The 11733-nt window shown below is 37.2% G+C and overlaps 1 long non-coding RNA gene across 4 annotated transcripts; it reads right to left on the bottom strand.

Moving 5' to 3' along the window:
• Nucleotides 1-1128: 1128 nt before the first annotated feature.
• Nucleotides 1129-9811, bottom strand: LOC149629980 (uncharacterized). 4 transcript variants are annotated; one of them, XR_016374424.1, is made up of 3 exons: nt 9361-9811; nt 8701-8913; nt 2039-2181 (listed from the first exon to the last, which is right to left on the bottom strand). It is a non-coding gene; the product is annotated as an uncharacterized LOC149629980 (long non-coding RNA). The 4 variants fall into 4 exon arrangements; XR_016374421.1 differs by lacking the exon at nt 2039-2181 and having other exon boundaries at nt 8541-8913; nt 9361-9452; nt 9523-9811; XR_016374422.1 differs by lacking the exon at nt 9361-9811 and having other exon boundaries at nt 1129-2181; nt 8701-8978.
• Between the last annotated feature and the right edge of the window lie 1922 nt (nt 9812-11733).

Below are 11733 nucleotides of genomic sequence, written 5' to 3'. Positions count from 1 at the left end.
CTGGAGAAGTTTTAGCACACAAAATAAACATCAATAGCTTCGTTTGCCCAAATTAATTAAAACCTTTGCAATTAGCTAATTGCGGACACTCGAAAATACACTCCTTGATCCATCCTTTATCAGCATTAAATGATTAAATTAATCGACATGATTTCTACAGATTTCATGTTAAGGTTTTCATGTTACATTCTCTTTTAAACAAGATGGCCCGGCCAGATTAGAGCCCCATCGTTTTGAAAGGCTCCATCTGTCGAGAACATTGTAACATCTATGTTAATAAGGATAAGTAACCCTTAATCCTCATCCATTTTAACTCACGAATGGCTCCCTATCACTTTCAAAATTACCAATGATAGAAAATCTTCACTAGTGCATAGCCCCTCGACGCCTTTAACAGTGCTAAAATGATTTCCCATAACCACTAAGTGATTATTAATAGAAGAGCAGAAGATTTTAGTGATCATCCCTCCCCTTCTAAATTCTCTCTGGAGGCACGAGCCACACGAATATGTTAACCAATGAGAATAGGGCATAGATAAAATATACTCTAAGGTGCTGGAGTGGAACTCAGATGAAACGAGGGGATGTGGTTTTTTTTTTATGAAAAAGTCTTTGTCAAATTAGTAAGAATTTATATCGAGAGGAAAATAGTTTTTATATTACGATAAATTTTTGGCTTGTTTTTGGGCTGGGTAGTCTAGATCTTAGTCAGTTTTTGGGCTTCTTTTCGAAATATAGATTGGCGGTTTTTTGGGCTTGTTTCCAATTTGATTTTGGCTCGTTCAAGGTTTTCAAATCTGGCATCCCTGCAGCAAAGCTTTATTGGCTTAACAAAACTAACTAACCGCTTCCGCTTGTCAAATTCTAGAAAGTTAGGCCTAGGTCAAGAAGTAAAAACCAACGTGAAATTTAAAACAACGGTGTTATAATTCAGCAAAATAAAATACGAAATCGTTAATTGCTGCCGTGTAAAAAACCCTTCCAAATTTCTTCAGGATAATGTAATTACTTTTCTATTTAGTATCAACTTTGCAAGCCAGATCCTTCTTAATTCCTCTCAATCCCGTTTCAAAGGGCTAAGTAATTAATTGTCTTAAAGTAATTAAGCTAACTTTGGAGAATTACGAATTAAGTTTTTAAAACGCTTATTTATTGTTGACGGGGGAAGTTTGTAAAAATGCACTGAAACTAAAAGACGCCTTCTTTAACATTTTATTCACAAATTTAAACAATCGCAACGGCTTAAAAATTAAAACAGTTTACGAAATTTAAAATATTTTATGTAACTATTAGGTGGCAATTTACATTAAAATTTATTACATTAAAAAAATAGTAATAAAGATTAAATTAACGCAAAACAATTAATGGAATGATAAAAAGTTATAACTAATTGAAACAATAATATTTAAATTAAAAGAAAATTTAAAAATTTAAAATTTAAATATAATACAAAAAATTTTACGAACATTATTTAATTACTTTGTTCGCCATGGACCCTCGATTTCACCTTCCGCATGTTACGTTCACTTTTGCACAGATTTCTCCACTTATCATAAAGCTGTTGACTGGATCTTTTAATCCGGTGTTCTCGAGCTATTTTCGACCAGCAGCGACCATAATTTTGTACGCCAATAAACAGCAGGTCTTCCTCGTCCTCTGTCCAAGGCGTCCTGCTTTGTTTGGTCTTAGGCTTCGGCTTCGATGTACCGGGTTGGCCGCCTTTTCTTGAAGCGTCATCGCTATCGATGTGGCTTAATTATGGGCTAGACCATCTTGTTTCTACTCAAAGGAGGTATTTTATAGAGTTTCATAAGTACTGATCACATACGAAGGGTTTTTCACCTCTGTGAATGCGTTGATGCGCGATCAAATTACCCTTCTGCGTGCTTGAAAAGTCACACTGATCACATACGAAGGGTTTTTCACCACTGTGAATACGTTGATGCGCGATCCAATTACACTTCTGCGCGAATCCACGGTCACACTGATCACACTTTAACAGTTTTTCACCGCCATGAATGCGTTTATGTTTGATGAAATTGTACTTATCCTTGCAAGAATAGTCACATTGTTCACATTTGAAGCCCTTTTCTTCTTTACCCATTCTAACGCGACGTTGTAGAGCCTTTTTATATTCAGTTGAATATTTGAAGCCCTTTTTACGTTTCTTCTTCAATTTCCCTACAAAAAATATAAACCATAAACATCACCTTCTCAAAATAATTTTTGTTCAATCGTTTTAACTTATTGCCAGATCTAACTTATGTTTAAGAATGTAGGACTGATTTAATTACTAAAATAAGAGGTTCAAAATTTTTATGACATTTGTTGTAAGTTCCTCCATGTGGAGGTTAGACAGTTCCCGTAATCTTACCCCTAACGACATAAGGACATGATCTCTCTAAGGGCCCAAGCGCATCTATTAGCAAAAACATCTAGTTCTGCTAGATGTGACGTAGATTTTGTATAGGGGCTCCTTCCGAATTTTTCGTCAAATTCGCGGGAGAGAAAAATAATTTTCAAAATCAGCCACGACCGATATCCTAAGCCGGTCGTGGTCTAGACGCGAGCTTTGAGATAACGCTCCCAAGCGGTTGGGAATCAAACTAAAACAGGCGGGGAGGCGAGAGAGGAAGGACTGAGGGGAAAAAATAAGTAAGAGAATTTCCAGAACCCCCCAGCTCTCTCAGACACAAGAGGTAAATTCGCGCTTAGTAAAAATCACGAAGAGCTGTCGTGAGAAATCTTTGAAGGAGGGAAAAATGTTCAATGCCGGATTACTCTGCAGCGAATGCGCTCGGCCTCTGTTTAGGCTATACAATTATTATACCACTTGAGATGAGACGGATAGCTGACCAAATCGGACATACATACATCTCAACCGTAACATAGAATCTTGGGCCCTTAGAGAGATGATCTCCTTATGCTAACGATTATAATGGAGTTGCAGACTTGCAGGCAATCATTTGATGATGAATAGCGAAATTCCGTGAACATTTAGCCCCCCCCTCCCCAAAAAATAATCCGTAAACCCTACCAAAAAATTGCTGTTAGCAACGTAAAATTCTGTAGCAATATATTAAAATTTTTAAACATCAAACAGTAAAATTTAGAAGAAAAAAAATCAGATGGAGACAAGAAAAATGTTTCATGTTCTTTCGAAGGGAGTCCCAGTAGTGTGTTCTAAAAGCTAACCACAACTAAAAATAAACCTAAGACGAGTGAAAATCCTACATAATCGGTTCCGTAGTCTTTATACATAAAAGGTTGTATATCTTTAAAATACGAATAATTTCACGTTGACACAAATTTACTAATAGTTTTAAAGGTCTACACATTTTGCAATGAACCCATTATGCAATTTTTAGCCACATCGTAGTATACGATAGGCTCTTAGTTTGACCCGAGCCGCAGTATTACTGGCCGGGGTTTTCGCTTTCGTTATCGTCAGATTTTAGCGTAAATGGAACCAATAGTGGTAGCTGAGCTCAGTTAGAGATTCTATTTTAATTAAAAAAAACTTTTCACACCGCACCCGGGAATTGAACCCGGCTGGCTGGCGCAGCAGTAAGACACGCTACCACTGTGGGGTCGGACACTTCTGATTTATTGTTTAGGGTCTTTGAATTTTTTCTTTTTATTTATGCGCTAATTAAATAGATAACGATGTGGCTACTATTAAGTCCCAGCCCTTGGGCCATCTTGTTTATATTAAATTCTTATAATAACTTTAAAATAGTTTGCCCAGATTTAGCCCCCCCCCCAAATTTCAAACCCTAGCGACGCTACTGGCAACGCTGGAACATTAACCGACGTTGCAATTTTCATAAACTCGAGAAATTTTCCCCGATAAAATAAAATATCCGTTGACATTGATCAAATTCCCTGATCTACTTGGCCTATTTATAAATTCCCTGACATTCCCTGATCTGTGGCAACCGATACCGAATCATGTACTAATTAGTATGTACTTGGCCAAGTGCCACGTAATTAGCCTTAGCCATTATACACAAAGCCGTTTCAGGCCTAAATGGACTTGAAATTAAAAATGGACAAACTAATGACGCCCCTATTCTTATCAAAAGTAGTCCACGGAATCCCTAGCTGCCCTGCGCCAACGAAACTTTCGCGTAATGAGATGTTTAACAAAGTTCTAAGATGAATTGGGATAGGTACAAAACTAGAAGATTTCGTACTAAACGTAGTACCATCATAAGTCTATTATGTAGGGTCCCCATAAGTTTTGAGACAAAGACAATTTAGGTCATAAGCAAATGCCCCTAATGAAGGTAAGGAAATTTCATCGCCCCCTGGCGGATTCTAGAGGTACCACGAAGCGGAAATGAAATAATCCAAGTTCGTATTGCGCGTGTCTTAGTCTTAAAGATTGAATCGTAGGCAGCCGTTTAAAAATGGCGGCGGCCAGGAACGCAGCTAACTAAAGTTATATTTATATTTAAATGAAGGAGTGCATTTAATTAACAGAGAAAGAGATAGAATGCATTCAATATTAGTAGAAAACAATTTGCACGAAAAGTAGATTATCTTCTTAACACCGTTGAAGATGTTCAATCTGAGGTTAAGCCTTGCCATTTAAAGTCTAATCGAGAAAAACTGCCAGATAAATTACCTCAGACAGTTAACTGAAAGTGTAGCTTGTTTTCATGTTGTAACTTAACTTAGTCCTCCACGTAAAGATAACAATGACCGCTTTTATTATATTTAAAGTATGCGACATGAATTTACCAATTAAACAGCAATGTAAACGGTACCCGCCCCCCCCCTTCCCCAATTGGTGAAAAAGTTGAAAGTCCTATCCAAACTTCCGGTGGTATAAGCATGGATGAAGGATGCGCGTGAAAAACATTCGACGCTCAACAGGATGTGCAACTCCCTTTACTAAAAAGTAGACAAGTCGATACTAGCGCGGCCTGGCTACCAGCGCTGGAAACCCTCGCGGGAAAAATAAAAAATACTGGACACGAGAAAAAAAACACGCGCTACTGTCGTTTTTTTCCTTAGCGTCGTCTGCTAGAAGCAAAACAGTGTTTTTTTCTTATGTCCAGTATTTTTTATTTTTCCCGCGAGGGTTTCCAGCGCTGGTAGCCAGGCCGCGCTAGTATCGACTTGTCTACTCTTTAGTAAAGGGAGTTGCACATCCTGTTGAGCGTCGAATGTTTTTCACGCACATCCTTCATCCATGGTATAAGCAAACAGCCTAGGAACTAGAGATGGCGCTTTTATCGTACCCGCCAAATTTTCAAAATGCTAATACGAGTACAGTGCCGCCGGCAGTATAGGACCTAATTGGGGACTCATACTTATGGGGACCTTACATAATAGACTTATGGTAGTACCAGTACACTAGGCTCTTTCTGTTCTACCCATAAAGAACGCGGCTATTCAACCTTGTCCCCTCGTTATGAATTTCAAAAACACATACCTGTATTTTGGAAATCTTTGCGTCAATTTTGACTGAGTGACGAATCTCTTGCATTTGCTGAAATGTCACCAGTGCACTTTCATACTGGAACTCCTTCACCAACCTTCTGGCTTCCCTTTTAAGTTGAATGTAACGTTCCTTGTCACGGTTAACATCATCCTGCTCCAGATCCGACATGATAGTGTGCTGTGTGCTCTACGAAACAAAATTTTAAATGATTTAAATCACTGTTCCCATGTCTTAAATAACCAGTCAGAAGCAGAGCCCACTCGATCACGCGCTCACGGACGCGAGCGACTCGGCTACCAGGGCCTGAAATAAGACAGGTTTACAAGTCCAAAACCGGTTTTTTAATTGCTCGGAGTCGGCTACAGCAGCCTGGAAAAAAGTCACCCCAGCGCCGTCTACAATAAACTGGTTTTTTCGACCATTTACCCCTTACCCTATCCTAAATTTTTTACGTATACAAATTTAATAAATATTTAGATAGTTCAACCCTTTTTGAACTGTACGATTAAGATTCCCTACAAAAAATTCGGAATTACCAAAACAATGGTGTCAGACCATTAATGGAATTGAATGGACTCCAAAAAAGACATTTGCGGTGATCATTTTTGTCAAGTTGACTATCACGAAAGCTCAAAAATACATATACTATCGGCATAAGGACATTATCTCTCTCTAAGGGACCAAGATTCTATGTTACGGTTGATATGTATGTATGTCCGATTTGGTCAGCCATCCGTCTCATCTCAAGTGGTGTAATAATTGTAAAGTCTAAACAGAGACCGAGCGCATTCGCTGCAGAGTAACCCGGCATTGAACATTTTTCCCTCCTTCAAAGATTTCTCACGACAGCTCTTCGTGATTTTTACTAAGCGCGAATTTACCTCTTGTGTCTGAGAGAGCTGGGGGGTTCTGGAAATTCTCTTACTTACTTTTCCCCTCAGTCCTTCCTCTCTCGCGTCTCGCCACTCGCCTCCCCGCCTGTTTTAGTTTGATTCCCAACCGCTTGGGAGCGTTATCTCAGAGCTCGCCTCTAGACCACGACCGGCTTAGGATATCGGTCGTGGCTGATTTTGAAAATTATTTTTCTCTCCCGCGAATTTCACGAAAAATTCGGAAGGTACAAAATCTACGTCACATCTAGCAGAACTAGATGTTTTTGCTAATAGATGCGCTTGGGCCCTTAGAGAGATGATGTCCTTATGCTATCGGTTAATGTAGTTCCTTCTCTGTTTTTACTCGAATCTAGCAATTTACTTTCATTATCATAGCGGTTTCTAAACATTTCCTATCTATAATACGAAGTTATAGCAGACGATTATCTACCATTGGGTCGAATCCCATTGGATCGAATGTCTCGTTCGACCGAATCCCATTAGACCGAATACCGCAATTTGGGCGGTTTTCCAATCATGAATTTTCCTTTCAATCCTATTTTTCTATTGATTTTCCTATTAAACTTCTTGTTATTGCAGAAAATACTAAACCAAACGTAACCTAATATAACAGTAATGTTTTGGAAAAGGCATATTTTTGGAGAAGTCAATGAAGCTAAATTTCATTATTTTGGAAAAGGCGTAACATTGTTAAATGATTTATAAATTATTACTAACCTAATTTAACCAAACCTAACCTAACATAGAAGTAATGTTTTGGAAAAGGCATATTATTTGAGAAGTCAATGAAGCTAAACATCAATATTTTGGAAAAGGCGTAACATTGTTAAATGAATTATAAAATATTACTAACCTAACCTAACCTAACCAAACCAAAACAAACCTAACCTAACATAACAGTAATGTTTTGGAAAAGGCATATTATTTGAGAAGTCAATGAAGCTAAATTTCAATATTTTGGAAAAGGCGTACCATTGTTAAATGATTTACAAAATATTACTAACCTAACCTAACCTAACCTAACCTAACCAAACCTAACCAAACCTAACCAAACGTAACCTAACCTAACCAAACCTAACCAAACCAAACCTAACCTTACCTAACCAAACCTAACCTAACCAAACCAAACCAAACCAAACCAAACCTAACCAAACCAAACCAAACCTAACCTAACCAAATCAAACCAAACCAAAGCTAACCTAACCTAACCTAACCTAACCAAACCTAACCTAACCTAACCTAACCAAACCTAACCTAACCTAACCTAACCTAACCAAACCTAACCAAACCTAACCTAACCTAACCTAACCAAACCTAACCAAACCTAACCTAACCTAACCTAAACTAACCTAACCTAACCTAACCTAACCTAACCTGACCAAACCTAACCTAACCTAACCTAACCTAACCTGACCAAACATAACCTAACCTAACCTAACCTAAAAATAAAATTGATTTTCTTATTAAACTTCTTGATACTGCAGCAAATAATATGTGTTCACCAATAACATTCTTCAATAAATTTCAGAAAATAACTTCCATTTTTGGAAATTGTCTAACCCTAACCTAACCATACCTAACGTAATCTAACCTTACCATTAAGAGATCTCCCTCCCAAGTACTGACGGCGCTCGATGCTGCTTAACTTCTTCGATCATCCAAATCACTTTATCCATTGCGCTACTGGAGCCCGGCAACTCAAGGAAAACGCTATGATTTTATATGTGTAAACCCATCCCATTCAGTCGAAAGCTCTTCCATATAAATATTCCCATTCAGTAGAAAATCGCTCTTTGGGCTATAAATTGTTTTTAATTTGGCTACAATTTTAGAAATTTGAATTCGATCCAACGGGATTCTATCCAATAGGATATTACCATAGCAGACGCCATAGTAACAAATATGTATTTTTTAAGTGAAATAGATAAAGTTATCCATCCGTCCCATAATTTCAAAAACGATGGTCGCGCGAGCGCGAAAACCCGATATCCAAATAGAACTCTAGAAGGATATATGTTCTGAACTCAATGGCCACTATCCCTAACCGGAGGAGACGAACATTTTGCTCAGTTACTCGGTCCCTGTTTGTCCTAGCCCTAAGTTTTTAGTGCGGTTGGATGGGGGGCAAATAGGACTATAACATACTCCTAGTATGAACCAGAGTTACGAACCTCGAAAATGTATTGCTAAAAATCTCAACTAAACGATGTGGCTTAATTATGGACTAGACCATCTTGTTTCTACTCAAAGGAGGTATTTTATAGAGTTTCATAGCTCAATCGGGGATAGATGCAATTTTAGAAGTGGCGCATGCGTATTTCAGTGAAAAATAATTCAAAGATGATATAATTTTACCGGACTGACGGTGTTATCACCAAACCGGTGGATCCACACACGGTTAGGTTCCGCTTCAGGCTGTCCAATGTCCAGCCCAAAGAAAACGAAACCGGTAAGATCCACGCATCGTTCGTGTTTGATTCTAGGTGACCAGTGTCCGGCCTGTTGATTACCATACCTGGCCACCAAGAATCTTGTCCAAACGATGTGTCCGTGCCCAGAGTCCGGAGTCTAAAGTAAATAAATAAATAAATAAGTAAATAAATAAGTTAATAAATAAAATAAATAAATAAATAAAATAAATAAGTTAATTAATAAAATAAATATAATAAATATAATAAATAAATTAAATAAATAAATATAATAAATAAAATAAATAAATAAATAAATAAATATATAAATAAATAAATAAAAAAAAATAAAATAAATAAGTTAATAAATAAATAAATAAGTAAAATAAATAAGTTAATTAATAAAATAAATAAAATCATTAATGGGGAAAACAATCCTATTTAATAATAATAATAATAATATTGTCACGGGACTTAATTTTAAACTATGTGGATTTTCACAAAAAAAAATAATAAAATATGTCAGGCAAATATTTTCGCTCTTAATTCACTCTTAGTAATTTAGGTAATCAAATAAATTAAAACTTTTTAATTAATAGTTACTTACCAGAAGAGAAGTTTTAGCCCAATCAGGGAAAAATAAATGACCATAGTCACAAAAGAAGAACATGTTTGATGCTTGCAAACTTTAAATCTAAACTAAAGACACAAACACGAGCCAAATATATAAGGCAAAGAAAATCCACGAATTCCATAAACTATAATTTACATTACTGGTTTTCAGGAAGTCTGTTTTTAATTAGTTCTTAGGAAAAGGAAAAAGGTGGAGGTCCAAGGATACAAGATAAAATAGTACGCCCCTCTTTTTTCTTACAAGGCTTGAATTTATACCTTATCTTTTTAGTTTCCTCAACACGCCAATGTTACACTTTTACTCCCACTTTATCATAGGTTAATAATTTCCTGTATAAGTTTCTAAGAAGGACCTCCTGTAGCCTAAACTTAATATCTCGGCCCCTGTTTGTCGTAGAGCTAAGCTTTTAGTACGGTTGGATGGGGGATAATTGGACTATAACATACTCGAAGGACATCCCCGTATCTCCAGTAGAAAAAGAGTTACGAGGCTGCAAAGTTTATTTTCAAAAATCAGGTAACCTTCTAACAATAAGTGAGACAAAAAATAAGTTGACGAAGATATTGAGGTAGCCCCAAGTTTAAAGTATCCTTGTATGGGGAGCAAAGAGGACTATAACATATCCAAAGGAGATCCCCGTAGCTCTAGTAGAACAAGAGTTATGAGCCTCCAAAGTTTAGTGCAAAAATCATAAGTAACATAATAACAATAAGTGAGACGATACCATAAGTTGACGCACATTTTGCTTAATTACTCGGCCCCTGTTTGTCGTTGCCCTAAGTTTTTAGTATGGTTGGATGGGGGACAAATAATAGCGCCAACATTTAAAAATTTTGTAATGGCACGTGCAGCCTTTTACTGTGCTAAAGTCTCGTGACTACGATCTTCCCAACAATTCTTAAGCTGGACTTTTGTTTTCGAATTTAATTAATTTTAAGGGGTCATCTGTAAATGATCCTTATCATAACTTTTAAACGGTGGCCTGGATGACAAAATGCCATAGAACATTTTCGACTTAAAATCGCTCATAGAACCCGTAATAGTTCGGTTATACCACCATTTTAAAATAACCCTGTATATGAGCATTTTTAGTCCTCTATTTTCCTATAAAAACACTTGATTTTATCTCCTCTAAAATCCTATAATTCCGGAAAAAAATTCCTATTTTTCCTATAAGGAGTTTAAATTTAAGAGTGGGCTCCCTGCCAAGGAGCATAGATACCACTACGATATACTGTAAGGTTGTATGTCCATAAACAGGCTAATCCTTTCTATGCGCAACGACAGAATCTTGTTGTTCGCGATTTTTACTATTAGCTCTATGGCCAGTTTCATACTTCCCCCCGAAGGAGGGTTATTATGAACTCCTGATATTACCTTGTGCTTATAGTGTCGAACTTATGGATATTACCTTGTGCTTATAGTGTCGAACTTATGGATATTACCTTGTGCTTATAGTGTCGAACTTATGGATATTACCTTGTGTTTATAGTGTTGAACTTATTGTTATTGCCTTATGCTTATAGTGTCGAACTTATTGTTATTACCTTATGCCTTTAGTGTCGAACTTATGGTTATTACCTTATGCCTTTAGTGTCGAACTTATGGATATTACCTTATGCTTATAGTGTCGAACTATTAGTAATTTAGTAACGGGCGTTGGCGATATTTGATTCTCTTTGCCAAGCAGCCATTGAAAAATTATTCCCTCTGACCGGTATATTAGGGGATATTTCACTAGAAGTATATTTATTGTAGTAGGGATAGCGAGAGTACGTAAACGATGTGGCTTAATAATGGGCTAGACCATCTTGTTTTAAATTATGGACAGTCTGGGACATCAACTTCCTCTGGTCCAAAACCAGTTTATTAATTCCTTGGACTAGTTTTTTAATTCAAAAAGTGGGGGCTACTGGTCCTCGGGACCAGTTTATTTATTGCAATCTATAGGAGAACAAAGGCGGGGACCAGTCCAGTTTATTATTTAGGCTACTAGGGGGGGTCACTGGTCCCAAGGACTTGTTTAAAAATATCCCTATTTCCCAGACTGATTATGGAGCATTTCGAAATTTTATTGTTCCAGTGTCCTTTGCTTATTTCCGGCCCCGGAAAACGACATGAATCGAGAAGAGTCGTCTGCTTTGAGTTCTTCAAATTGGTTCCTTCAACCAAAGAAAATATTGGACTATCGTTAAACTTTTCCAGCGCGTGACTCGGTGAGTGGCGAACTGCCGATGTGGAATTGTTCTAGTATTTGGATTTCGACGAAGAGTAAAATGTGGGAGCTAGCGCGCAGTGTTCGCGTTGCGTCAACAATCGGCAATTGCCATTTGCGTGAATAGAAGA

Source organism: Phalangium opilio, unplaced genomic scaffold, assembly GCF_054372755.1.
Source record: "Phalangium opilio isolate 3A_F unplaced genomic scaffold, DU_Popi_V2 ptg000105l_1, whole genome shotgun sequence".
NCBI lineage: Eukaryota > Metazoa > Arthropoda > Arachnida > Opiliones > Phalangiidae > Phalangium > Phalangium opilio.
The sequence above is the reverse complement of the archived record's forward strand: the minus strand, read 5'-3'. Positions and strand labels throughout refer to the sequence as shown.